The sequence below is a fragment of the Crotalus tigris genome, unplaced genomic scaffold (assembly GCF_016545835.1).
Source record: "Crotalus tigris isolate CLP2741 ecotype Arizona unplaced genomic scaffold, ASM1654583v1 scf7180000024370.6872682, whole genome shotgun sequence".
Classification (NCBI taxonomy): Eukaryota; Metazoa; Chordata; class Lepidosauria; order Squamata; family Viperidae; genus Crotalus; species Crotalus tigris.
This window is the reverse complement of record NW_024100540.1, coordinates 5,715,009-5,720,752: the sequence shown is the minus strand read 5'-3', so window position 1 is coordinate 5,720,752 and position 5,744 is coordinate 5,715,009.

Genomic DNA, 5,744 nt, shown 5'->3' with positions numbered 1-5,744 from the left:
GTTCTCATTAACTATTACTATTAGAACGCTTCAGAATGACAAGTTTGAAAAGTCATCAAGTGAGTTTATCTTCAATTCTGAACAAAAGAAAACTCAATTACAAGCGACAGAATTTTAAAGAATTTGAAATACACATCAAAAAGCTAAATAAGATTGTGAATTAAGAAAGTTATAAATGGATTAAGGATCCAGATAAACTTGGACTATTGACTTTTACTATAAGATTTTGGAATTAAAAATAAATAGATTCTTGTGGGAAGCAGATTTCTTTTGACTCTCTTGACTACTGTAGGTCATAACAAAGATAAGTCACTTTATGGTTTTACAGATTGGATATTAAAGGAGGTTAAAGATTCCAAGCAGAAGGGGTAAAAATACAAGCCTGTTCTTGATGTCAGTTAATACTGGGACTTACAAACATTAGAAACATTAAAGAAGATCTTTGGAAAATGGAGTCATAAATTAGTAGCTACAATATCAGCATTATTAATAACAAGGTCTGGTTCTATGAATAGGCTTTGTCCAAAAGATATTAATGAAGGAACAATAGACATGAAACAAATTTTATCTGACAGGACAGAGGAAGAATCAAAAGTGGAAACATAAACAACGACAAGAGAAAGAATTGAAAGAGGATGCTTTACTACATATACAAAAGAAGCTGGCTTGAAAATAAAATTTTAAAAATTAAAAGAGAAATATAAATGATAAAGTAAGAGAATGATATAGAAAGTATTTTTATTGGATCCACAAAAAAGGCTTATTAAAGTTAGAAGAAATCTGTCTAATGAGAAAAAAACTAAAGAGAAATTAAATCCTCTGATAATATTTGACTGAAGTAAAGATTAAGACTGATAGAAATAAAAGGAAGGAATATGAAGATGGTTTATTTGATCAAAGTTAAAGGAAGACCTTTTTTTTTTTTTTTTTTGCAAAGCTCTGATAATCCTATATGGACTTTTTGCTGATACCAGAATTGAAAAGTTGGTGTTTTTTGAATTTGCATATAGATAAATGATGGGATATGTGATGAAGAGATAACTTTTTGTAACCATAAGGGGTTAAAAAGTTACTAAATTTGTACTTGTGATGAAGGTTGAAACTCCTTTATATATTTCTTTCTTTTTTTATTTCATTCATTCTTTTGTTTCTTTTGTTTCTTCCTGTATTTTTATTCTTCCTTTCCATTTTTCTCTTTAGATTTAGTTTGCATTAGTTTTTACTAATGTAATCAACATTCTTAATAATAAAAAAAAATAGGAAGAATGACTAAGCATAAGCCATGCTTCTTTTAGGGGTGAATCATTGTCCCCCAAATATTGCTAGCCCTGTCTTCAACTGGCCTTTGTTTAGAACTAATGAGTATTTCTCATCAGTCCCCAGCTCCATTGTATCCCTTTCACTGTTGGTTTTTGAAGATTAATTCCTCCATCACACTTTCCTAATTGCCCAATTAAAGAAAATGTCCATTGGAGAGTTTGATTATTGGGGATTTACTTCCTATTACTTGTTCTGCTGGTGTGAATAGCAATATTGTAAGCATGGTGAACAAGGAAGAATAAAGAGCCATGGTGGTGCAGTGGTTAGAATGCAATATTGCAAGCTAATTCTGCTGCAATTCTCATCGGCTCAACGTTTACTCAGCTTTCCATCCTTCTGTCAGTAAAATGAGGACCCAGATTGTTGGGGGGCAATAGGCTGACTGTGTAAATCACTTAGAGGGTGCTGTAAAGCACTATGAAGAAGTATATAAGTCTAAGTGCTATCGCTATTGCTATAAATGCTGGAGAAAACATTAATGTGCATTTCAAATGGTTATTGTTGTGTCTTGAGCCTGCAAATGCAAGCTTGGGACATTGCAATGGTCCTGGGCATTGCAGAAGCTGCCTGGGACCAGACTGAGTGGCGCCGGCTTTGTGCACATGCGCAAGGCGGGAAAAGCACCTGTTCATTATCGCCATTGTATCCAGGGATCTGGGCGTATAAAAGGAGGCCTGTGTGCCTTTGCTCGTTGTTGGAGTTTTGGCTGGAAACAAAATAAAGAGTTGTTCCTTGTAAGATGTGTCTTCATCATTCACCATTACTGAGAGAACTTAACAGTTATGATACAATGACACATGACAAACTCCTACGAATTCCTTGCTGGATCACACCAAAATTACATTTGAGTCTTTGACAGTGCTGAACCTGTTCTTCCAATGAAAATTCCAAAATTCCAATATTTTGACTGTGGTAGCTTTGAACAGTCACTATATGAACTGTTGTAAGTTGAGGACTACTGTTCTTGGTTTTGTATCCCCATTTATATTTACTGTATTTTCATTTAGATTTAATTCTGAAAATCCCAGCAATAGCTAAAATAATCTATATAAATAAAACGAGGATAGCAGTTTAAGAATACTTGATTTTAAACATTATTTTTGAGTTTTTCAACTAAGACCATCCCTATTTTTAAGAAACAATAATAATAAAAAGAAACAATTCAAGGGCTTTACAGTAGAATTATTCCTGCCCGTTGTATCAGGGCAGTACCATTCTTCTTGACAATGAGAAATAAATAGCTGTCATCTCAAATCTGTATGTAAAAATGTCTTAGAAGACTTGAAATGATAAAAACAATATTTAGCTCTTGACCTGTTTATTCTGCTCCCATTTCATAGATCCCTCACTTTTGAAATATGCAGCTGTTGAAAAGGCACATTGAACATATATAATAATCAAGGCATGAAATTATCAATGCACCGAGACCCTGGGATCATGTTTCCTGCCCAGGAAAGCTGAAGTTATGTTATCTAGCTGTCATGCTATACCTATATTTAAAGAGAAAATGGTATAATGACTGATGCCCTCAATTTTAAAATATAAAACTCAGTTGTTTCCCAGGCTTGTTTTTGAGACAGGCAAATAGTTCTGGTTTCCCTTTCATGGAGCTAGAACATTTGGTCACCTGGAGGGATTAACCGGCTGTTAAAAGTAGTGCACAGGGAGCCATCTTGTGGTGAACATTAAAGCCATGTGAAAGGTATTTATATGGATTTTTGTGTGCACAGCTAATGAAGCTTTTGAAGGGCTCTCGCTGTTTTTATTTTTACTTATTTCCCTTATCACTGTTTTCCTTATGACATTTCTACAGAAACTTCAACTATTATTTATGTGAAAATGTTTATTTCAACAGGGGACATGTGTGTTTGCTCTCTCTGTTCTGTTAATGTGATAGGAGGGGGAAATTGTGGAAGGCGTTTATAATAATCCTTGGCCTGATACATAGATTTTAACAGTGATGATAGTGCCAGAGATAGCCACACAGAAACATGATGACCAGCTGCTTTCATGAAAGAGTGTACAGATAAGATACCAGCATGCTACCTGTGAGGATTAATCATTTATAGTATATGATTATATATTTGTGATGTCAAGTCTAATTAAAATATTCATTTTTATTACCACTGATTTCATGTTAACAGTGAGAATCTTACAATTTGTTGGAGTGAACCAACAATGTTTATGTGGCAGCACCATAAATATAAGTGAGAACAATTAATCAGTTGGACAACTTAAGTTGTAGGTGCTCTATCTCTGGAGGTTTTTAAGAAGATACTGGACAACCATTTGAACAAGGGGTTAGACTAGAAGACCTCCAAGGTCCCTTCCAACTCTATTATTCTATGTTTTATGTTCTAAAAGTCAGAAACTTAGTGAAACCTAAAATGTAATTCTCCTTTTTTCCTTCTTCCTGAAAAGTTAGCTGGAATAATAATAATTCCCCCCCCACACACACACATTTTGTTTCTGTTTTCTTTTCTTTTTTTTAAAACAAGTTTTATTGGTTTTTAAGTTTTACAACAAGGTGCTCTAGGAACACCGTGGTGATAGGGTAATCAATCATCAAAAAACAAAATCATGTATATATAACTCACATTAATACATTAAACGTTCCCTCTCTATTTCCCTCAAATAGTATAGCATATTTTAAATGGTCCATTTCTAGATTACATTTATATAAATCCAAATCCTGTTTTTAAGCTTTACAAATTTACAATTACCATAATCCAATTTAATCTTAATTAAACATATTGGTAACACTTTGGGTATCCCTTCTAAAATAGCAATATCATTCAAATATTTCCAAATGTATTCTAATTCTTAATCTAATGAGTCAATAATTTTATCAGAAATCTCTCTTATATCTTCTTCCAGTACATAATAATTATCCTAGTTAAAATAAAAAAAAAAACATTACTCTCTCTCTATATAATCTATCAATCAATCTATTTCTACATCAAAACAAAACAAAACACAAAATCCTTTCCGTCCATTAAATAGAATTTAACTCTCATCCAAATAATTATCATATCTAAAAGATACATAATATTACACAAAATATCATCTTACTACCTTGACATAATTAATTATTAAATCAATCCAACTCTCTAAAGCCTTTACAATTTCTTATTCTTGTTCCATTATAGAATAGTTTCCATAAGTAAAATAAACATCTTATTTCAGAAAGTACATTCTTATTCTATTTCAAATATATATTCTACTAGTCACAAATTCTCTCGCTTCTAATTCTAACTCTTAAACCTTGAATCAATCCATGTCTACAAAACCTTTTTGACCCATTACATGTAGTTTTAAATCTCTTTTTTCAGTCTTATTCTGGCTTTCTTTTTGTGCCAAACCAGCTTCCATAACAAAGCTTCTATTTCAGCAGATAGATCTCCCTTTATTCCTTGTGATATCAATTGGGTCAATGGAAGACATCCCATCCTCTGTTTTCAATGCCTGACTCCATTGTAGATAGACCCTTGTTGCTTTAAAAGTTCAAATCTCAATGTTTGGTTCAGTTGAATAAAACATTCAGTTGTATCCAGTTTTATGGTTAATGGTTGGTTATCAAAGTTATCATTGTTCTCAATAAGTCATGTTTGTACATCAATTCCTGTTGTTTTTGGAGTTGTGTATGTTTTGGTTGAAGTTACCTTTTGGTCCTCAGAAGTCTCAATAGGATGCTCATAAGGTAATATAGAGTCCTCATTAATATAGGTTAATTCCTCTTCTGATGTATTTTGGCTTATAGGGTAGTCAATTAAAGTCTGAAAGTCAGTTTGAAGATTTGTAGTGAGGTTTCTGACTCTTAATTCTGCAGTAATCTCTTTTATTTTATCACATACTTGCTCAGTGACTTCATGATTTTTTTCCAATATAAGTGTACACTTTAGTTGTAAGTAAGGTTTCTCCATTTCAATAATAGTTAGAAGCAGTCCTTTTATCTTTTAGTGGAGGCTATATTTAAACAGGGTTAATCAATGTCCACCCCCACAATTTCTAACAGCTGCAAACTTCTTGATCTTTTCCCTTTTACAACAGTTTGAAAGGTCAGACCAATCTCATCTCCAAGTAAATGTAGGCAATTGCAGTATTTATGTTTCACCACAAGATGTCCTCAATGGGTTAGATTCTTTCAAGAAAACAAATTTTCCATATATATGTATGTATGTATGTATGTACGTATGTATATATATATATATATATACTCTATAAAAGGGTTTTTCGGGACCCCAGTTAAAAGTAAAATATAGGCAATAAAGTTAATTATTCTGTCTTTTTGTTCAACGCTTTTCTTCCCACTCAAACAAATGCCGATCTCTTAGGGCAGGAAAGTAGTACCAAGAAGGCTTTTTACAGGCAAAAAAAGGAAAAAATAGGGTGAAGAGAGGAAAAGGAAGGATCTCACCCGGATC